The 23,778-nt window shown below is 40.7% G+C and overlaps 1 long non-coding RNA gene across 9 annotated transcripts in view; it reads right to left on the reverse strand.

Moving 5' to 3' along the window:
• Positions 1-42: 42 nt before the first annotated feature.
• LOC104912866 overlaps positions 43-23,778 on the reverse strand; it is a 27,705-nt gene continuing 3,969 nt past the window's right edge. Inside the window, exons 1-8 of one of the 9 annotated variants that reach the window (XR_004161086.1) lie at positions 15,902-23,772; positions 13,018-13,306; positions 11,019-11,106; positions 10,807-10,931; positions 9,663-9,750; positions 8,968-9,074; positions 3,772-3,865; positions 305-983 (exon numbers count right to left, since the gene is read on the reverse strand). This is a non-coding gene — a long non-coding RNA (uncharacterized LOC104912866). Of the gene's footprint in view, positions 984-2,613; positions 9,075-9,662; positions 9,751-10,806; positions 10,932-11,018; positions 11,107-13,017; positions 13,307-15,901; positions 23,773-23,778 lie in introns of those variants that run through there. The other 8 variants (XR_002119017.1, XR_002119015.1, XR_794962.2 and 5 more) reach the window with 8 other exon arrangements.

Below are 23,778 nucleotides of genomic sequence, written 5' to 3' on the forward strand. Positions count from 1 at the left end.
TATGTATTTTTTAACTTAAGCCTCTTTTGCTTCAGAATATTCTTCATATTGCTTGTCATTCTATAAACCTCTGCCACCTCCTTTCCCAGACTTCTAAATGTATGTAGTCTTTTTTTCCCATGTGGAAGCAGATGCGTAGTTACCCACAAGACAACTATTAAATAACTGTTGCTACTGAGACTGAAACTCTTCCAAAAATTAATTTAAAATAATCCTAAATGTGCAAATATCCAATGATCAGGCAGATCTGTAAAACCTGCCCCGAGCAAAATCATGCAATTAGAATAATGCTCATAAGTGTTGGACTCTTAAAACTTTAATAGATCATTTTAATGGAAGGAGTTATTAAAATTTGTATTTGATTTGCATTATTACAACACTTAATGCACTATGGAAAGTTGAGTTCATGAGAGAAGTACGGCACAAACCAGATTCTTACTATCTGAGTTGAAGCTCTAAAGAAAGAGCATGTTCTGCCTGAATTTTCCTTAGTTTTATTGCTCTTCTAAATGGATAAAAACACCTATTTTATCATAGAAATGGCTAGGCAAATTGCTTGAGATTGATATAAAGCCTCAGAAGAGTGATTTGAGGAGCGGAAAAATCCTTCCCAATGTTGTATTTCACGTATGAGAAGTGGTGGTGTTCTGATCATAACTGCTATCAAAACATCTTCAGCTGCAGAGTTTCTGTAGGTGATTTAGGGAAAAAAAGAAGTGTTCCATGTGTGGTAACAGTTTTAAAGAAATTCACAACTCCTTAGCAGGCATTCCTTAGTTTATTTGTTTCAAGCAGACTAATTTCTGCATCTCTGTGTGACTTCTTTTCTGCTGGACACTTACCCTCCCCGATGAGTTTATAAAATTACCCTTTTCATTAGTGTTCCATCCTCAGCAAACCTGTTGCACAAACATCTTCCATAATGGAAAGCAGAGACTGGAGTCCACAGAATTTCCATCGTTCCCAAAGATTTTGGAATAATCCTGCAAGGGTTGTGTATAAATACAAATAAAAGTCATATAAAACCGTAATCTCAAAGTGGAGCAAGGAATGCAGTGAACTTGTTTTTATTTCTGTATTTTTATTTGTATTCTTTAGAATCCCCAAGAAGGGATGTGCTCCTTGTGACCCTCATGTACGTTGTCAAATTCAGTGTTTAGACTCGAGTTGATTTAAAGTACAAACTATAGGAGCACTCTGAGTTTGTCAGGACAGCTCAGATGTTCAGAAATGATGTCTGTGTACAAAAATTCTATCTTTTAAGAGAATTTTGCCAATGAATTGGAAAAAGGAGAGTAGTTATATTAAAAATAGAAACAGTGTCCTGTAGAAAATATTGTCTACCTTCTGAGCTTACTATATGGTTTAAAATTCAATAATCAGGCTCTTAGCAGGTGTAAATCGTCGCAGGAATGATGCTGTGATGCTTTATATGATATTACCCAATTGTCTTGCTGGTAATTAAGAATATTCTCAATGGAATAAGGACCAATGATAGAAGAAAGTGTGAGTTGGTATTGTCTCAGCACACAGAAGTGGTAGGCAGAAATATTCATGTGCATAATCTTACACCTTGCCTGCACATGATACCCAACGGGCTGAAGTAATAGCCTACAGAATAATCTTGGAAAAGGCACTTCTAATAGACTGAAAGTCTTATGGGTTTTCTGTAAGTTTCTCGTAATTATACATGGCAACACAAAATGAAAATAAACTGACAGACATGCATTTAGAAAATGTTTCTTTAAAATTGTTTCTTCGAGCTTCTCTTAAAAATCCAGAGCATACTATACTCAAATGTTCTCAAAGCCCTATTTTTTTTTTTTTATTTCATCCAAAGAAAATCAGCATCTCTTATTTTTCCTCTTTCTTTTCATGGGTTTCTCTGTATTCTACAGCCCAGGGAAACAAATGCAATTTCTGCTGCTCCTGAAGGTAATGAAGTCAACCTGATAAAATGCAGCAAACCTTTGTACTGAATTTCTAGTGTGAGTTTCAGGGGAAAACTGAGATGTCTACCTCTTAATTAAATAGTCACTTCCATGAAGATCCATATAAGCCATGCTGTCTGCTACAGTGCAGTTCTTTTAACCTAATGAGCCTTTTCTAAAATCAAACTTTTCATTGTGAAGCAGGTGCTTCCTCTCCTCAGTGCATCTCTTCTGATTATTGCGAGAAGTTTTATTATTTAAACAGCCTCTTTAAGGAGGTGTCTGTTCTGAGATATGTAATCTCATGGCTGGGATCTTGGATGTAGATGAAATGTGGTCTGACCTATGCATTCTGCTCATAGTTTTCCCAGTATTAAATGGACTTTTGAAATTACTCGGTTTTTAATTCAAATCAAATTGCTCTGGGAATGGCAGATCTAAATTCCATTTAAATAGTTATATTCCTGGTCATTTGTTCCCTGTTTTCTCACTTGCATTATTATGATCAATTTTGCTTCTGCCATCCCAAAAAAACTTTAGGAATAGTCAACGGGGGGAGGAGGGGAGGAAAGAAGCACAATGCATAACAGTGATGTTTGGATGCATGCGTTGCAAGTATCCTGTAAGAATCATGATGACTCTAAAAGGCCAAACACAATAGATGAAGATGTGCACACAAAAGAAATCTTTAGAAATCTTTATTGCAGATATCTAAAAGGTATTTCTAGATCAGATGAAATCAAGAAAGAATTAGGACGTATATGACTAGCACTTATCTCATGTATGTTGTATAAGGCAGAAGGAGGTCACAGAGCAAGAACCACTATCTAAGGCATCAAGTGCAAACGTGTTACAGTCAGAAGATTTTTTTCTGAGGTGTGGGGGGAAAAAAAAGGTAGTAGAAATACTTGACACCATCAAAGCCAAATGTGGATGGCTCTGTGCAAGGCTTCAGAGATGTCCCTCTGGAAGCTCCGCTCAGGCAGTCTCATTTCAACAGCTGCACAGTTTGAGCAGGGAAATATTGGATATTAGTATTTTTCTGAAGCTACTTAATGTATTTAGGCTCTTTTTTGACCTGTTGGTGTCCTGAGTTCTCTTCTAACTTCTTAGCTTTTTGTCCTTTATTAATATACAAGTACCCACATGAGGACTGGTGAGATGCTGGCTGTTGTAAAAGAGCAAATATTTTGTATAGAGAGTAAACACTGACCTGCTATTAAATGAGTAGATCAAATGATATCTTGTGTGGGCCCAGTGAACTCAATTTAGGCACTTTGGAGTTTTGCAAATCTCTAGAGTTTTATTCAGCAAAGCAGATGTACCAGTGGGGATGCTGGTGACCTCACCTCTGAAAAACAGGTATTTTACATGTTGCTCTCCTGCTGACTGTGAGAGAAGTCTCAGACACTCAGCTTGTCACATCTACAGCTCATGTAGAAGTTGTGAAGATGTAAGCGATGTTAGGAATAGAACCTGTATTTTGGACACAAACTAGTTATGTTTAACAGGTAAAGTGCAAATCCACATTGTGACTCAGATGTATCAGCTATAACCCTGCTTTAGCTTGGGAAGAATTACTTGCATCCAAGGAAGCCTACCTCAAGGAATTCCTCATTCCTTTGGCAGAAGTGATGGTTTGGCTAAAGCTTTCCCCTGCAGGGAAAGCCCTATGGCTTTTTTCTGGCTGAGCAGTGCTGAGGATAGGAAGGTATAGGTTTGTCTACTCCTGCCAAGCCTGCAGCAATCAAGAGGTGGGCAATGGTGATGGGATAGGAAAAGGTTGTGCTGGCGCTATGCTCCTAGAGGAGCAGAGATGTGGCAGAGCACTGACACGTACCCAGGGCAGCTATGTGACACTCAGCTGTGGCGTGAGGGAACCGGTTTGTCGTTGCATCCCTTAACGTGTCATCTCAGGCCAGAGTGAGGTGCACCTGTGGGTGCAAGAGATAAGATTGCATCATGAATGCTGTACTCGGATTCTGCAGATTTTCTTGTTTTCAGCCTCAGCTTGAAAAACGTGGTTGGAATTGTCAGTTACCAATACTCTTTCATAGATAGTCCAACCGAAGAAAACAAAGCATCTCTCCCTGCCTGCCCTCCCGATTACTGCCAGGGCCCCAAAATAGATGGGAGCTGCCATAACCCAGGACTCCTTGGCCTCAGAACTATATGAACATGAAGAAACATGTCCTTAGCCAGAATTATCTAAGCTATGAATGAAGTTTATGAATATTTGTGTAGCAGCACTGTGTTATATCCTAAAAATGTATTTTGAGTGTAGTTGAGAACAGTAGTGTGTATGATTCAAAGAGTAAGCAAGTATGTTAAAACATGTATGAAAAGCACAGAAGAGACAAGAGAAGTATTGATAAAGGCAGGAGAAAAAAGAACACCTGTAGGGACAGCTAGAAGGATGGCAAGTGTGATATGTAAGATGAATCCTAATTGTTTATAAGATGGAAAAATGCATCTCTGGCATTGAATCTTTCATTCTCTCCAATGTTACAGTCCCTTTTCTACTGTCTTTATGCAGATGGAGCACTGAGGTTCTCCAGATATTCTTTCTCCTCCTGTATAAGATGTCCTTTACACTTTGATGAGATCACTGGTGTATTATTCATTTCATTTTTTCAGAAAGAATCCAGGAACCACAGTGAGGTCATGACTGTAGTAATGTCTGAAAGGACGGTTTTATGGAGGAAAGAAGTTGTCCTCTCCTTTAGTGAAACAGTAAGGAAATTTGTGGCTCTCAAGTGTGTTGGACAAGTTAAGGTTTGTTTATTTTTTCTGTTGTGTATTATTTGCAGAAGGCAGCCAGCTTCATACTCTTATTTCCTATGTATTTCATAAATCCAGGCTTGCAGGGAAAGCATCCTGCAAAAGCTGTGCTCCATTTTATTTTGAAAACCTGATAGTTCCCCAGTCATACAGTCAAGCGGAATTATTTGAGGAAAATCAGACTCCTCTTATGAGCTGAATGTCACATCATTAGACCCTCGTCATTCAGAGGGTGGGTGCCGTGCTGAGAATGTCATAGCTCCCTTGTTCAAGGAGAAAAATCCTTGGGGCATCCCCAGTCCCATGGTATTGCTTTTTAATACGAAGCATCTGTACCTCATTGATCAATGGAAAAATGCCAGATAAGGATTTAGACTGTGACATTTCAGGCAATGACAGCAATTTGGAAGTGCCAAACTTTCACTGTTGTTCTGATTTTACCTCTGGTCTTTTCCGCTTTGCTTGTAAAGTGAAGTGGCAAGGCTTTATGGTATGATTCTGAAAGGACTCTAGATGGATTTAGTACTTGAAAGAAATATGTGGGCAGAAGGAATAATATGCTTTGCCTTTACCATGGTCAGTGTATTGTATTTTAATGTGCTCTAATGAACTTAAAAATGACTCCCTCGTGTGCTTGCTCCTTAGGTCATAGGGCTTATTTTGAGTTTGCTGTCTTCCTGGATTCTTGAGATAATTCCCCCCGGATTTGCTGGGTCAACAACAAAGTGGAGATAACAAACACACTGCTGCTTTAAGCCAGTGCTATGCTTTCTCCCTCTTTGCTGTGAGGATTTATGCACGCTAACAGTTACACTGCTTGTAACTTAACAACTTCAGGGTATCTGTGACACACAATGTAAAACCAGTTCTCCTTTCATACCTAGAGACCAAACATCCTGGATAATCTGGGACAGATGCCACAGGTTTCATTTTTGCTCAAAGTTTGAGTGTGTTAGTTACCCAGAAGGGAGTGGGAGACTAATTGCTGCGTTGATGGTAGGGAGCCACGTGTTCTAAATGCTGTTACAAGCCAAGAAGAGCCCACCTTTAGGTGACAGTAACATGAATGGCTACAGAAAGACTACATGGCTATAGTAGGTCTTCCAATTTAAAAAGGCTAATTAATAATTCCTAATGGTCTGCGGCTTTCTGCATATTTTGGCAGGCTGAGGGAGGTGAGGAAACAGGTTACATTGCATTGTTTGAAATTACAGGGTTTTTAAATTGTTTAAACGATAAGCAGATAGGGTTTCCACACCAGATTTGAGACATTTGTTCTCTTCTATTTGTACTAAAATTTCAGGTTGAGCTCACATTGTCATGCTATTCGGACTGCTTCCCAGACAAGCTAATTTGTCTACCTGTGTTCCATTTTAGGCCCTGGTTTTAATTTGAGGATGATTCCTGCTAATACCAAAGACTGGAGAGGACATCCATTAAAAGTCTACACAGCAATTGAAATGGAAAATTCCAAAAGAAACCCTATTAGAGTTTTTCTCCATCAAATCAACATTACAGACTTCTTATGCATTTCTTAATTAGACATTGATATTAACTGGACTGTTGCATGATTTAGATCTAGCTCTTAATCTCAGCTATTCTATGCTGCTGTAGTTTTTATGACATCCAACTAGCGACTGCTTTATGCATTAATCTATCTGGAAAACCACCTTCACATTTTTTTGTCTTTTTTTAGAAGAATAAAGGCCCCAAGAAGGAAATGAAAGCTTTTGGGTTCAGCCATTAGTAATTTTCTGCTTAGTATTTGAAAAATTGCTTATTTTAATTGCTTCATAGAAGAAAAAGATATCAAAGCTAACGTTCTTTCTCTCCAAACTTTGTAATTATTTCTCTCAGACTCTTATTTGAAATGCCTTGAAAGGATTTTCATTGAAATGTAGATTTCTTCTCTTTCAAAAGTACTTTTATTCCCTCGTGTTTTTTTCCTTTTTTTTTTTTCCCAGTGACTTCCTCTCTAGTTTTAGGGCACAATACATGGAGTCCAGTGTCTGGATAGGGCAGCACATTACACACAGATGTCACTTAAGTGCCAGCTTCTTTAAAACTAAGTCTCCTATGGTGATAGCAGCCAGCCATTGGGTCCTCAGCGTGGTGTCCTCAGGCTTATTTTGTGCAGTGAAGGTGTTATAGGTGTTAGACTAGGTGCACCGGAGTCCTGCTCCTTTTGAAAATTGCTGTGGGATTTGCTTATTAATTATCACTACCAAAATCAGGGGAGCCTAATGGAAAAGTTCTATAAATGTTGTGTGTCTGCCGGTCAATCTGAGTTTGGGGCTTGTGATAAAGTCTAGAGACAGAAAAATTCTGTGTAGGTTCTGTTTGCAGCTGTATAATCCCTGAATATCCCAATCTGGGATGGAATTTGCTAGCCAAACCCTGTCATTAGTTCTACGTTGTATATAAACTCCAGCACAAAGATTCAGACCTATGTTGGCCTCATCAGTAATCCCTGATACCAATAGAGCAATAGTAGCAAGTTCTTTATTTCACCTATACGTTTTCAGAGAACATTATTTACTCATAGATTATGATCTGGTCAAAATGATCTATACATTCATTATGTCTGGAGTGGGCTTTCATAACTCACACTATCTAAGAATGAGGCAAAACTCACATTTGTTTATAGTGCAGCAGTTCTGCTCAGCAAAAAAGGCACAAAAGAAATACTGTCCTATGCACCCTGTGCTCTGCTCTGGGTCCCAGGTGATTTCTCATGCCAGTTCAAAAGCATTTTTGAGAGCTCCACAAGAACAGGGTCCTGACTGCTTTGGAGAACCCCTCAAAATACAGCTGTTCTGTCTGCAGATGGCTCTGCAAGGCTTCCTCCACTGTGGCTGAGCTAGGGGGAATCTTCCCAGTGGAACAAAACCTTTTGAGAAGAAAAGGTTGAAATGAAGCTAAAGCATTCTCAGTATCAGATTTTACATGTGTTTTTTTTTTTTCCCCCCCAAGAACACAAAAGGAAGAAATAGAACAAGAAAATGAGTCAGAGGAAGATGGAGAGATGGTCTGTTAAGCAAAGCTACTTTTTTACCCTCTGAATTTACAGTCCTGATAGACATCTTTATTCAAAATTACTCATTTTTTTTATTCAGATACTACAGTTTTCAATACTAGGCCCTAGATTTGTCTAGACAGATTACCTTCTTATTCTCACAATGAAACTTAATTATCCTTTTGATATCTCCAGGTACTTTCAGTTATTTCCTGATCTATTTCTGAGGACAGGGAGCAGCCGTTGGTCAGTCAGTAATGCACGAACTCCACCTCCCTGCTTGTCATGCTTTTTTGAAGGCAAAGCTTTTTGGTCCTGGGTTTCCCCTAGAAAAATTTTAAGGGCATTTTTCTCTGATCTACCTTTGCTGAGCTTTCTGACTGGGCAGACTTGTCATTTTCTCAGCACCTTTCTGTGTATTACTTGGAAGCACCTAGTGTGAGTAACTCACCTGGAATCCACAGAGGGATGTATGTATGATTCATCACTCAGACAAGAATAAACCCTCATGAAATCCAGAATGGAAATGACTGCATGGTTTCAAACATCCTGTATAACTGCTGTTGCAGCAGGAAGGAATGCATCTGAGTAAAGTCAAAATGACTAAATAAGTTGGTTCAAAGCAGCAGTAGGAGCAAAGAGGGCCATATAAACTAGTATTGAGTAGTTACTAGACTTCAGAACATTTCATTGATATCATCTGTAAAGAAATCTACAAAGACACATCTGTATATTATCATAACCTTCTGTAATTGAGCAAAACTACCAAAGGGTAAAACGCTAGCTAACATGTAAAGGTTGCATAAGATAACCCAGAACTTGCAAATACTTAAGAGAAAATGATAATGAGTATCTATTTGGTTTTTGAGAGTTGTTATATGTCATAATATGCTTGTGAAAGGCTCTATTACTCAAATAAGAAAGTAGAGAAATGTTACAATAAGTTAAAATAGCCTTAAGAAAATCTGCCAACTGATCAGAAGGTAGAGAGATAGCACAACTGATTTGTGCCATAGAATCTTTTACAAAAGAAAGTGAAATGTCAAAGGGCTGACCTGGTAAAATAATTTTAATATATAAATGGAGTAGGTGTTGCTATAGTATGGTACACAGGTATGCATTATGGAATTGAACGTGTAGTGACCAAATGCATTTTCGTGACGAGGCTGGGCTTAACAGCAGACTTTGTACAGACTTTATACATCGCATTAAACTAAAACTGAACAAAAATCCACTTACACAGAATTGTATTCATATTCTGTTCATATCTCCATGGAAGTTGCTTCTCCAAATGGTAGTTGTGACCCCAACCTGACAGCAGAGGATAGGATGGCAGGATCCTGGTACTGCAGAATAGCACAAGTTTCTCAGTCACAGCCTATATTTGTTCCCTGATGAATTTCTCACTTAATAATCTCCACTAGCCTAAGTAAACAAAATGTTTTCTATAAATACTATAAATAGTGTTTCAAAGGCCATGGTACTTGCTCAATTTATCATTTTGGTGATTCAAAATTAATGTGAAAATATAAAGTGTCTGAACCAGTAGATTTGGGGGTAGAGAGGCTTGGGCTGGGTCCTCAGCTTTGCTGCTGATATGATCTGCAATCTTGGACCAGCCACTTCAACCCTCAGCATGGCTGCTTTTGTCATCCCCATAAAGCAGACAGCGCCTTTTATAGGGCTCCCACTGTACAGCACATGGTAGTAAACTGGGACCTGAGCTCACCTCTGCCCTCACTCCCTGTGACTGGGGATCTAGTAATAAGAAGTAATCATAAGGCCTGAATAATTATGTGTTGTCTTTATAGTGAAGCAGGCCTTGAGCAGTGTGAGCCCTCCACTGGGAGAAGTCCCATTTAAAAATTTCCCTGGCATAAAAATGAATCGGATTCTGTCACATGAATGGCCTGCATTTATCAGTCTTCACCTACCTTCTGGTCGTTCATTTTCTCTGCTGGCTTGCACTTGTTCCCTGGTTGTTGGCAGGATCTAGGCAACAAAGATCTTGCTGGAAATTGGCTATTAAATTAAGGAGAAAATAGAAGAGAAACAGAACTGACTACAGTGATGTAGTAGCATCAAACAATAAATGCAACTTCTGAATGTTTCATGGTTCACACTAGAATAGGAAGGAAGAAAAACAAAAGAGGATTTTGATCGTTGCCAGAATTTGGAACAATATGGGATTTTGAGGTCTTAAGAATTCAGGATGAGACCAGGTTAAATTCTTGGTTGATCTGAGCAGATGTTCTCCTTCCTGTAACCATTGCATCATTAAGCATTGCACCTATCATCTTCAAAAGGCAGGACTTTAACTATCCCAGTAGCAAGGACTGCTTCTCCAGAACCAAGAAGCTGGGATATTCAAAATGTTTGGGTAGCTCAGGTTGGGGGAATGGTTCGTGTATGATCTTGAGACTGCTTGTTTCATCAGCAAGGCACACCGTGACTGGTCTTTGAAGCTGTTAGAAGGCGTTTATGGGCAAGTAGCTGGTCCAGACTTGCCCCAGTGTTGGAACATCTCCCAGAGAGATGGAGTGAAACAGGACAGTGTAGAGACTGAAACACCATAAGTTGCCCAATGGAGGTTTTGGTGGTAAGAAGGGAGATTCGTTACAGGAGAAGCATGCTGATCATTAAGTGTACTGGAGCAGCACTGAAACAAGGAGTTTCATCCTCGCTTTAAGACTTCTGCCCTAAGGAAGCATTTGCAGTTGAAATTGTGTCCTCTACTTCCTTAACTTTTGGATTCCCATGAGTCAGCAGTTGCTTTGTTAAATAAAACACTGCTTTAGGGAGTCTGGCTGGCCCTGGGGATGGGTAATGCAGTATAGCACTTTCATCTCTCACCCATGAACCCAAGTCAAACAGAGTTTGGTAAATGGCCAATAACCTTTCCCATCCCAGGGCTGTTTGGTGACCTGTGAGAAATGAGGAGGGTCATCGCTGCATCTGTTTACTAGAAGGCGAGTGTCAACTTAACCATAAAAAGGGACGTGGTTACTCCTCGTTATCACCCAATTTAACATTCTTAAGCCAAGAGAATGACCCCAGAAAACGCAGCCAACTTCTTACCCGGCAGCGGTGGTCCCAGTGCATCAGGGCTGGAAGTATGTGCATTAACAAGGGTCGGGATGTAGTAGTAAGCCTGGCTGAGCCTCTCCTGCAGACAGAGATTTCTGCAAGCCCGAGTTTATGATCTGAAATAGACACAGCACTGATAGAGTTAATATGTTGATGAATCCTTCACTGTGCTTGTACTATCCTGACTACACAGTTCTGGTTACCAAAATAGCTGTGTGTGAAGCTCAGCGCAGTGCCCGATCTCACCCTGTGTGCTGCTCATTGTAAGGTCAGACCTTTGGCATCAGGAACCTGTTAGAAGAGAGAGGAATCGCTTTAAGAGTTGCTGCCACTCAGGGGATTACCCTGGAAGGTCTGCGAGGGGAAAGGAAAGGGCAAGATGGGTAACTGCTTGGCCACGTGAAAAATCAACAACTCTTAAATTTCAATAGATCAATATAAACCTCTGAAACCCACCCAAAACTCCAGTCAGCTTCTTCTTGCCCACAGTGCTTCTAGTCACTGCAGTCATTTTCTTCCAGCCCTTTTGCACCATAGAATTGATAACATTGTCGTGTTCAGCTCTGAGTTACTGTTTAATCCCTACTATCTTGATTAATTGCATTAAACTGGTATACCTGTGTTAATTAAACAGAAGATGGCAGAGGCAGCTTTCAGTTCATATTCTTTTGTGTAGATCATTTCCCAAGACTTCTCAGGTTGTGGAAAAATAACAATGCAGACACATCACCCGTAATATTTCAGCTCAGCTGATAAAACTATTTTACTCATACAGTGGTCTGTGATTTTTTTTTCCCACTTATCACAGTATAGGCTTAATTACCACGCTGCTGCTGCATGGCAGCTCCACTCACTTTTTTTTTTTTGTATTATTTGCAAGTCGTAATCATGTTTTCCTGTCATCCCCGAGCAATGTGTGTGCGTGCGTACAGGCAAATGCCAAGCCTGGAAAGGAAATCTGATGCGTGTCCATGAATTGGAGTTTTCAAACTTTGGCTGAAGATTAGTGCGTATAAACATAGCTCTGCCCCCTTCATCTTGGATAATTGGTCACAAATGCTACTTGACACTTCTCAAATCGGACACTTTACATACTTCTGAGCATAGCTGAACTTTTTTGGCAGGAATTAATTTGCTTTGCAACTCAGCCGCTCATTCCTGGCCCGATCCCTGCTGCAGTGATTTCAGCACAGTGCTCTGCCAGCGCGAGGAGCGGAGGCAGGACGAGATCTGCTTGTTAGCACCGACTCGCCTGGCTTTGTTGGCTCCCTCAGAAACACAGTGACTGCAGCTGATGTTTTGCCCTGCACCAGTCTACATCAGCAGTGGGATTTTTACCTCCGGGTCCCTCTCTTTGTTCCAATTACTGAGCAAATTACATAGCATCTAGAGACAAAAAAAGTGATGAAGGCAGTGCAGTGCCATGAGAAAACAACTTCTGACACATCAGGCAGGACCCTTCCACGTCAGCACTGGCTTTGTAGGAGATGGCTGCGAACTCCTTCTGCCCCAAAGAGATTGTCTCCACTCACTCCTGCTTCTGCAAACAGTGCTCACTTCAATAGCAGAGAAAAAGAATCCATTCCTGAAGTATTGGAAAAGTTTGATGTAGCCACAGAATCCATGCTATTAAACAGCCCTCTGCTTGCTCTGACTTTGCTGTGTGTGCTCACTCGCTGTGCAGCGGTACTGCAAGAGCTGAGCAGACCATATGCTCACATAGAAGGGTTGCCAGGTCTCAGGGAGTATTATTGTGCATCTCCCAGTAGGAGCTTGGGGCAGGAACGTATTCCATAAAGGTTTTCACTAGGAATAGTGTATTTTATCTGGTGATTTTTTTCTGTACAGCCTCTGGACTAAGTGGCAGTTTATCAGCATATCCATGTACACATATGAATAACCAAAGGGAAATATCATTCAGCCTTTATTCACTGGGATGTTGATAAGCAGCAGCATATTAAAAATGTTTGTCAGTTTGTTCTTTTCAGCTATAAAGTGGGATGTGAGCCAGCGTGCCCTTCTCATGCTGAAGGCATTTATCCAGAAAATGGAGAGAAAATGATGAAACAATGTCAGTTCTAGAGGAAGACAGAGGTTTTCGTGGGTTATTTTAGCGTCATTGACTTGCTCATTGCTAACACTAAAGCCTGTAAACTAGAGTGAGCCTACACAAAGATGTGAGCCAGAACAAAGTGCTCCTACCTGCAGAAGAACAGAATGAAACTTCATGCCATGTTTCAGGTATGGTCTGGAAGAGGAGTAAACTTGGTCATGCACTTGGTGCGAGGTTGGTTCTCAGATTCTTGGTCATGCTCTTGCTGTTGGCTTGGTTCTTAGGTCTTCATGCAGCTCAACGTAGTGTTGAAGAGCAGCCAGGATGAGAGCAGTCCATGCTGAACCATTGCCGGGCAGCAGTCAGGGCTCCAGATCCATCAACTCTGTCTTCACGTGTTTGGTCCCTATAAGCACAGTGTCTTGTGGTAGTTCATCTCTGTAAGAGAAGAGCAGCTGGTGTCACGAAAAGCATGGCAGATTCATGGTAGAGCGCACAAATACTTTTATTGCCCCTGATATCTGCCATGGAATAGTATAAGGGATTATTTATTCCAGGCTAGTCAGTCTTAAGTTTTCATAGACTCTTGCCTTAAATTAAACAGATAAAGACATATCATGCTTCCTCTTGTTTATTTCTCATACTGCAACCATAATGGGCATGGCAGGTGTGGTATTTGTAGGCGAACCAAGCACCAGTTGGTGAAGAAATGCAACATTGCTGTAAAACCTGGGTTAAGGAGGATGCTTAGCTTCCATTGCTATTATATATTATTGTATAAAATTAGCTTTCAGGTCCTAGATGGTTTAAAATAACATGTCTTGTGTTAGAATAGAGGAGTATCAGAAAAAGTGAATTACAGGTTATGGACTTCTAGTATTTGCAGTAAAATACTCTTATTGTAATTACACCTATAGAGTACTAATTTATGTTATTATGAGAAAATGATGGTGGCATTAGGATGTACGGAAAAAAAATCTTACAGGAGAGGCAAACAATATATCTGGGATAAAGAACAGAAATGGCTACTCAATATACTTAAGTTTTTCAGCACATGTGCTCACTGTATATGTGTGGATATGTAATGTTCAGCAGGTTAGGAAAAACTACTGTAGGTAACTAATATATGATGCAAATAGGAGCAAGCTATAACTCACAGAAGGTCCTTACCATACACACAAACCCCCAGTGGTGCCATTGAGCACCTCCTTAGTCTTTGCTCAATGAGAATGGAAATCACCCAAATTGCTCTGTGTGCTCAGTACTTCATGGATGAGATCCTAACTCCCAGCCATAAAGACCAAATTTAAACACTCTTGAACATTTGCAATGAAACTAAAATAAGAAACATTGACAGTTTTTCACGGTAAAGCTGAGCCTCCATTTTGAATCATTATATTGTGCTCAGAACTTCCAAGCAGTAGGTACCTCCTGGATGTCATTCCTGAAAGCAAGTGAACTGTTACTTCAGTAGGTAAAGATTTACTTGTCTAATGCCCGGTGTCATCAACAAATCAGGCTGGCAATGGTATCCTACTCATCTCAGCTAATTATACAGCTTTGCACTCCCCTTTTCTTCCCATTCAGATGTACAGCTCAGTGTTAATACCCACCAGTTGAGCATTAACCAATGGTTACAGCTGAGGTGAATGAAGTGATGGATGAACACAGTTTGCATATTGGTAACTGGAAGTCCAGCTGAGTAGCTCGCATTATTTAATGTACAATCATTATGTTTGTCTTTAGAAGCAGCTAAATAATATTATTTCTTCTATTACTTCATCTCTGACACCAGCGATGAAGCGCGCTGTGCTTTTGGTAATGGTTTGTTTTCTAAAAAAATACAGAACTGCTTGGAGCCTAAATCATTGCTGTAGGAAGTTAGTAAGTTGTCCCTAGTTGAGAAAAGTCCTGTGTCAGGAGTGAGACTCCTAGTTTGGCTGTGTTAGGGGAAATAGGACAGTATTTAATTCTGACAATTCAAATCATCTGGGTTCTTCTGAGTGCAGACTATATTGATTTACAGTGCTAACATAGAAAAGGCTGAGCTAAAAAGCTGGTTTATTTGGAAACTTCCTTATTCCTGAAAATGTCTGTTCAGCTCACTTTTAAATTTGATTTCTTATGCAGGGTGAATTACAACGCATTTCTGAATCTCAGAAACTCCTTGTGCATGGTAACAACTGGACAAAGTGCCAGTTCAGTTCAGTTCGTTCTGACTGTAAAATTCGGTTTGTTTGTGTGTTGGACAGCGGTGTTTGGGAAAGGGAGATTAAGAGCACCAGAGGCAGAATGAATGACCACGTTTGGTTAGTGCAGGAGGCTTAATATAAGCATAGGATCACAGTCTGTAAGATCTGTGGCAAATGAAACCAGCTTTCAGGTAAAATCAATACCTCGTTGCAACAAACAGTGAGAAAAATCTGTGCCAGTGTTGCAGCATGACAAATGAATTTATGCAAATTGCAGATAATCATTATTATTTAATATTCAGCAGCTCTAAAACTTGTTAGTGTGTGGACAAAAGATCAGAAGGCTTTTAAACCCAAAGTTTTGCATCTTTGGTTCAATATGCTTCTCATGTCTTCAGCATTTGGTTTAATTTAGGAGGAAACAGTTCTGAGCTAAGATAAGATCTCAAACAAAATTGACGTGGGCTCACAACATGGCCTAACATAACAATTTAATCTGTCCTATGCTTCCCCTGAAAGAGGGCTTAATAACTGTGGTATGATTTCACCTGCTGCTTCTAACGTTTGCTCATTCTTTTTTTCTGAGTAAATTTGGATTATCAGATGGCCAGCAGCTTTGTTCATGGTAGACAAATGTGAATTCGTTTAGGATTAATAACAACGGGCTCAATCCTGGATTCAGTGGGAGCCTTACTGAACGAGATCTTTGGAAGGGAAAAATTTGTGTTAAAAAGAAATAACTGATTGTCTATTTTCATAAAACCTTTTCCCAGTGTATCCAGCCTTGGGTGTGCAAGCTGCACAGTGCATTATTTGGTGTGAGGAAAAACGTGTCTCTTACCACAGAATTATCTCAGTCCCTCCTGATGATCTGATGGTGGGGAGCAGGCAGAGGGAAAAGCACACATCGCTGGGGTCCATCAGCAGTCATTGCTCACAAGAGGAGTGCACAGAAGGAGGAATCCAGGTTGAATCTGCTTTTGGCCCAGATCTCACCATTGTGAGTCGTTGGCATCTTCCAAAATCCTGTGGGAAAGCTTGAGTTCTTTGCTGTGTTCCCTGTTTCTGAGAAACTGACCAGAGCAGAGGGCAGCGTGGTGCCCAGCCCCCGAGGCACTGCCTGAAGCCAGGAGCTTGCTGACCATGGTAGAATCAGCAAACTTCAGCAGGATAACCCTGCAGGCAATTTTACCGCGGAAAAACATCGGTTGTGTTTTAGATTAGAGCTTTTCATTCACGTTGGATGTTTTTTCTTTTATTTCTCCCCCCGGTTACGTTCAGTTGCTTGATTCTGTTTGAAATCACCCAGGGTTGGCACCTAAATACCTAAATAATCTTGTCCTTCAGGGCTGTCAACATCTTGAGGCACCTAACCACCTTTAGAGATGTGGTGTGAAAGCTTGTGAACAATGCCATCCGGGAGGGAAACAAAAGACAAGTATCCCTATTTGCTGCCCAAGAATCCACAAAGAATGCTGCTTCAGCTCTGCTCTGATTTCTAATTAGATTATGAGTGATGTAGGACTCTGAAGCCAAGCTGGAGTTTGTGCTAGCACTTTGCATGTATGAATGACAAAGGGACACCACTTTCATATTGATTTAAGCGAGCGGGTGGAAGAATGTTTAAACATCAAGTGCTTGATGCCTCGGTTTTCCAGAGCACCTGGAAATATCAAATTAATTCCAGGTGTTCTGCCATCAAGACAGACTCGCCGCTTTTACAGCCACACATACAAAATGTGGCTCCCAGTTCCACAAATAAAAACGGAGCGGTTTCTGCTCCCGATGCCTTGATAACGCTGACATATTGCAAGTTCTGGAAAGAATTTTAATCTACATAGTTTTTTAAATGGGGAGGGGAGTGAGGGGGGAGGGATTTTAAATATGCTGCATACAATTTGTGATGGTCATCTCTAAAATGCAGCTCCATTATCCTTTTCCATTTGGAATGAATGAGGCTAATTAATTTCAGGCCATACTTGATGAGGTCAGCACCATACGAAGGGTGCGTGCTAGACATTGCTAATCTCTTTCAGCTGAGAGTGATGAATTAAAGATGAAGCATTCCTTTGCAGGCCTAATTTAGAATGTATATCAAAAACCTACAGCAAATAATACTATACCCTACAACAAAGGAAAACTTGTTCTCTCAGGCTCCCATGTAGGGTTGATTTTAAAGGCATTTTCATTTCACTTTGGAATTCCAGCTGTGGATGGGTGAAACAGTTCAGAAAATTCAAGCTTTCTCTCCTTCTATTGCTTTTATGGACAAAAGTAGGCAAGGGGGGGCTACGGGGAGAGAGAAACTAGTGGGTGTTTGATCCTGTATGTGCTGTGATTCCAACTGTACGCTCGACGTTTAGGAGAGTTTCCAGGGTCTTGCGCTCCCAAGTACCTGTGACGTGGCCCCCTGCTTCAAACATTGAAATTTTAGGTTTTTGTTGGGTTTTTGTTTTGTTTTGTTTTTTTTAATCTGAAGGTAAAGCAGCAAATTGTCCCGTTTTCTCAGCTTTGAGGTTGTTTTGTAGGACGCTGCAGGCTTTTCTGAGGGAAGCAGGGCTAGGAAGGCGCTTCTGCTGGGTCTCCCAGCGAGGATGTGATCTTCCAAGCCAACAGTGAGCTACAGTTCACTTTTGCAAGGGGAAAAAAAAAAAAAAAATCACCTTCTTACGCAAAGAAATCATCCTTAATTGTCATTTCGGCAAAATAGGAACTCTGAAATCCTATTCCAGCCTCTGATGGAGGAGGCTGGACATCAACTTCCCCAAAATTCTGCTGTTTAATACCTGGCAATTGGGTGAAATTCTTGACAGGTTACTGCCGCGAATCCAAGCTCCCAACTGGTGGCCATAAGCGGCTGCTGTCTTTGTATCCCAGTAGTACTCATTAGAACAAAGCTGCTTCGAATTAAATCCAATCTACATGCCGAATCAATCTTTCAACCCTTTGATTGCTTCTGAAAATATTTATATTTCTTAATAATGCACATTTTGTCCCACAGCCTGTGATTAAACCCAGACAAGGTCCAGAGAAGCCTGAAGTATATGTGGAAGGGGTTATTTTGGACAGGAAAAGAAAGATAAAGAACACAGGTTTTTCCTATTGTGAAACCATTAGAGTGTATAAATCTAGCAATTGCTGTTGTATAAGCATCAGAGTGGGGTTGTAATAAATACAGATTGGAGTATTATAGTAACCAAATGGAGTTTATGGATTATGCTCACTAGTTCATATTTCTCAGCTACTACACCTAACTAGCACCATGCCGCACTCAGCTCTATTAATATCCCCTGTTAATATTCTCTGACTGTGTTTGTTGGGGGGAAAATAAAGTTAGAAACTGACCGCTGCTCTCTGTAGAGCGAACACGTTCAAGGAATCATACCCTCCAAAGGAAATAAATGAGCAAGGGGATGCTTTGCAGAGCCCGTGTGAGCAGGGCATGGGCTGCGGCTGGCTGAGATCGGCTCCGTTCTGCCAGAAGGTAATAACTTCCATCCGAGTGAGAATCCGGCCCGAATACAGGGTGCTTGCTGCCCAAAAATGTGGGTGTAAAAATAAAGGTGATAACGGCTGCTGTCCCTTCCCCAGTCACATTTTTAAGGTGGTAAATAATAAGCTGGGGATGCAAAACACACAAAGGATTTGAAGCCGTGCTTTGTGGTAAGTGGCACATTATTCCCTCCTCACAAAGCAGCACACATCACAGGTGAGATATGTGGAGGAGATGGGGAGGATGCATTCCTGGGCTGCGGAGCCCAGGCAGGGCCCGATCCCACACAGTGGGAATTTACCATCCATTAGGATGGTGGCTGTGCTGGGGACACCGATCAGATAACAGCACTGTACCTGTCTCCCTCCCTATACATAAATGACTGCCCTTGTCTATAATAAATGGGAAAAATTGACTCCTGAAAACATGCTGCGATAAATCTCCTTGGATAAAGCGGTGCTGTGCCTGAGTGAGAGGAAGAGAAGTCCTAGAAACTAAAAATATATAGTGCTTATTTAATGTCATTGTCATCAGCGGCGTCACATGGTGAATGCAGCTAATATGCGGTACCACGGGGCTGTGAACGCTCGCCGTAGTTTTGCTTGTGACAGTTTCCCCTTTTGTAGAAGAGTAAAAAGAAATATTCCTAGCTTCAGAGTTATTCATTTATTCTTTCATCGTGTATTTCATTATATTAAGCTGTCATTTCCTAAATATGCTGGGGGGGGCTGTTATCATTATACTTACACCCTGTGTCTTGACAGCTATTTTGCATTAATATATGATTAGGATGCTGAGTCTTTAAGGTAGAGAGAAGTTTTTTTATCATCACCAAAAATAAAGAGAAAGCAGCCCTGACAAAAAGCCATTCACAAATAGGGCCCGATCCAAAATCCAGGGGCGTGCATCTGGCCCCTGGCAGAACTTATATTGTACCACCAGGATTTCTGAATATTTCCTATTGTTCGACAAGCCCGATTTCACACTAAACTCAGAGTTCGTTTCAGAACAGAAGCTTTTTGTGTAGAAACTTTCAGCTACATCCCTTCGTGAACACACACATACCACAGAGGCTATTGTCTTATTAAAGAGTTTAAGCCTTAAGGTGTATGCCTATTTTTAAAAGAAATTTTCTGATTGTAGATAACTGCTCAATTTGATTTAGTGTCCAATGATAGTGATGGGGTTGATAACTGAGCATTCATCGGTAATTCATCTTGTGCTAGTAGAAATTTACAGCAAAGCAGTGCTTTCCCAACACTGACAAGTCCTATTAATCTTCTTCAGACACATTTCAATAGGTGTCTCCATCTGTGCCCAACATCTAAACACTCTGGCATCACTAGGGACTCGGAGACACCTTCATTTCAGGTTACACTAGTGAAAATGTGATACTAGATTGTACTCTATTTTTAACGTAATTCTCCCTTTTCATTCAATTAGCCTTTCTTGCCTGCATTTTTCTACTCATGTGTAACATCCTTTTCCCAGGAAGAGCTTAAAAATGAGATTTAGTTACTTAAAGAGACAGAATCTGCCAGGGCAAGAGCAATCAAGAACTTCACATCAAGCAGCAGCACAGCAAGGCTCACACATGCAGTGCAGGGAAGGCATCGCCGGCGTCAAACCACATCCATACAGCATGCCCACTGGGTTCCTGTCCCCATGGGACTCTAGCAGACGTGGTTCAATGAGGACGGGTCTGAAACTGAACACCTCTTCCCCAGCTTTCCAAATTTTAAAGCGATCACAAAGTATTGGGGGTCTGAAATCCAATCTATACCCAAAGACCTCTGTTTGTTCAGGCTGCGGTAGGACCGCCAACACGCGTCCCCACCTCTCTTTCTGTATATGGCTAATGCGCGAACAAACACAGCAGTCAAATTACAGCAGTAACATTTATGGGTGGATTATGTTCCAACTTCCTCACTTATTATTAAAAGCCAGAAAATCACAGAGCACGTGGACGAGGCAGAGTACAAACGCAGGCGAATTTCCCCTCGGAACCAAATGTTGTTTCTTTCACTCGGCACTGCAATGAGTTTGCCTGCAGATGCAGCACGGCTTTCGAGATTACTCATTCAGAAAAGGTGTGTTTGGGTTTTTTCCTCCTCCCTCCCTATTTCTGCTCACCTGTCAGGGAGGAGCAGGTGTGAACCGTTGGGGTTTGGATCGGTCCTCCCGCTCAGAATTTTCTTTGGAAAGAGCAAAGCCTGAGCCACACGCTGACTTGGGAGCTGCACCGTGCGAGGGCGGTCCCTAACTTTGTTTCTGGCTTTATGGAGTTCCCTCATGAGCCATATTATAGATCTAAATGACCTTATTGTAGGTGGCAAGTTTAAATGTGCCATATTAATAACTTGTTATCCAAGACAAATTAAGTCCTTATGTGTCAAAAGCACTCTGCTCTGGATTACCTACAAGACAAGTATTTATTGAATAAACGTTGGATCCAATTTCATTTTAATGTGACTGACTGTATGCTTCAGCCCCTTAAAATGAGATAAAAACACTCAAACCTATAACTGTGTTGCAACATTACACCTAACTTGTCTATTTCTATTATTGTCTTTTTAACGTGGGATATCAAAAGCGTTTGGGGTTTTTAAGGATTTATTATTATTATTATTATTATTATTCTGAAGAGCAAGGAAAGAGATAGAAAAAAAGACTGGCATTCAGCCTAAAGAGAAATCATTGAAACAAATTAATCCTATGCCGTTTAAATTGACATGGTAATCCATCATCAGCAAAGGGAAACTCTGAAAGCAATCTAGAATCTGCAGTGTTCTTTCACTGGCCCTCAGGCACAAAGACAGATAGTAAAAGAGAAAGAGGAAAAAAAAAATCATAAAAGTTAGCAGTGCCTTAGAAAAGGAAAGGGATAGAGAGAGCAGCTTTCACTTTTTCCTGCTTTCAAATGCCCAGTTCAGAAAGGCGGGCTGATTAACCTCCAGCCATCGCCTACTATCATTTACTCCTGTATGTCAAATCATCTTCAGCTGCTGAGATATGAGTAATTCTAAGTAGCACAGAGCCCCATCCTATATAAACTCCACCATTGAGAGCTACGCCAAACATCAACTTTGGCATTTCTGCTTACAGAGGGCCTTTTATTAGCCTAAACTTGAGCGCTCCAAATGGACAATAAATTCTATCTTTGCAACCCTGGAGAAAAGAGCTGTACTATCCTAGGAGCTTAATAGCCAGGATTTTCATATAGCTAGCAGGGAAAAGCTGGCAAAGCTAGGGATTTTTTAATATTGATTTTTATTTGGGTTTTCAGGGGGGTGGTTGTTTTTTTAGTTTGTCTGTGCCCTTCTTTCTCAGCAGGACCGCCCAACATCATCTATGTTTCCCAAGGGTTTTTTTTTCAATCTTGTTTTAAATATCTGAAAAGTGATGAGACTTCCTGCACCTTTAAAACATTATTATACTTCTGGTCAGAAGCAAACATAAACCTCTTGGGCCTTGAAAGCCCGTTGCAATACAGCCATTATCCCTGTAACGTCAACAGAGCTACAAAACTCTCTAGAAATAAACCTTTTAAGAGCAGCTTTCCCTGCCTTATGTTTTGTTTTAAGGTCAGCGGTGCATCACTTTTTGGAAAACGTTTCCCCTCTCTGGACAGGTTTAGCAATCCAAAGTAGAACGTATGTTGCTAAATGAATAGGTTTAATTTTAGACGCTGAAAAAATAAATACGAGAAGAGAGCAAGGGCAGGAATAATACCTTCCAGTTAGAAACAGACATGGAATAAAGCAAGAGTCAGGACTTTAGTGCCAGGGGCAAAGGGGTGAAGGGCTGGCTAATATGAACCATATCCAACATCTGCCCTATTTTAATTTAGCGGGGATAAAGTTTCTTCTTTTTTATTATTAAGAAAACTTTATGTGGCAGAGAAATCCATGAGCTGCCTTATCAAAACTGGTTTATTGTCACACTGAAACTTAGAACTAGCGAGAGTTGGTGGGGCAAAGAGATAAAACCTCCCCTTGGCTCTCCCTTTATGCTCCGTGACAAGCCTGGGCTCGGGTCCTGGTGTCTGGGATGTCCTTTTCATGGCTTTATGAAGCACTGCGCTTGGGTCCATCATATAAAGGGGAGGTTAATTGTTTGGGATGGATCCCAGTGATTGATTCTCCAGGTAAAAAATAACGAAAACAATAAAAATGAGGGATTTAAAACTAAATACGCATTCACAGTAGTGGCGCGATGGAGGTGTGTAAGTGTAAGGGACAGCCACAGCCACACACATGGCTGCGTGGGACACGGCGCTGATTGCCGGGCTGGGACGTGATCTCACTCCGTGTACAAGTTTTCCACCTCGACAGTGCAAATTCTGCTATGAAATGCCAAAATGTACAAAAACACGTGTGAGGGGCTGCGGGAGTAAAAGAACAAATTGGTTTCTGACAAAAGGAGGATGAATACCTTTGGATAATCTGACGTTAGAGTTTGATTGAAAGCATAACATTCCTTTAAGCATCAATATGCTTAGGATCCAAAATATGGTTATTTTATTACCAGTTAATGCTCAGATCAAAGCAAAACACTGTAGCTGGAAGGGACGTTCTCTCTGGAAATAAAGTTCCATGTAATTATTTCCTATTAAAAACTAAAACTGGTCTTAGATTCAAAAAACTGTGCTTCCTAACATGTGATGTAGTGCAAGCTTGTCAGAGGGAGCAGACGTGCCATTTTTCACTGTTTGCTGCTATCCCTTTGCTTTAAAGTTTTCAGTTCAGCTTTAACTCTTTGCATGTGAAAAATTCTCATCCAATTTACCTCAGTCAAACACTGGGGGTTGTTTTGAATAACATTCACTATTTTCTTGCATGGAGAAATTAGATTTTGATACAAACAAACACCGTTTTACATAAGGTCTGCGAACACAAGGAAAAAGAAAAGACAAAGCGAATGATACAGAGATGGATAGGTGGCTGAAACTTAAACCTTAAATTGCAAACAAGTATTTTACTCCTTGGTGAAACACCTCATCTAATTCAGTTCAGGAGAATGGAGCTTAAAATATGCACTCAAAATATTTCCAAGAAAGCTGCAACATTTCAAAAGAGAGAGATAAGGATGTATTCTAATTATAAATATGCAATCTATTTTTTCTGCTCATCCCCTACTGCAGTACATATGATTCAGTTCAGATGCACTTCTATAGCTGTCTGTCTATATTCCTGTCCAGGTTTTATTTGAGGTTTTTTTTGTGT

Source organism: Meleagris gallopavo, chromosome 12, assembly GCF_000146605.3.
Source record: "Meleagris gallopavo isolate NT-WF06-2002-E0010 breed Aviagen turkey brand Nicholas breeding stock chromosome 12, Turkey_5.1, whole genome shotgun sequence".
NCBI lineage: Eukaryota > Metazoa > Chordata > Aves > Galliformes > Phasianidae > Meleagris > Meleagris gallopavo.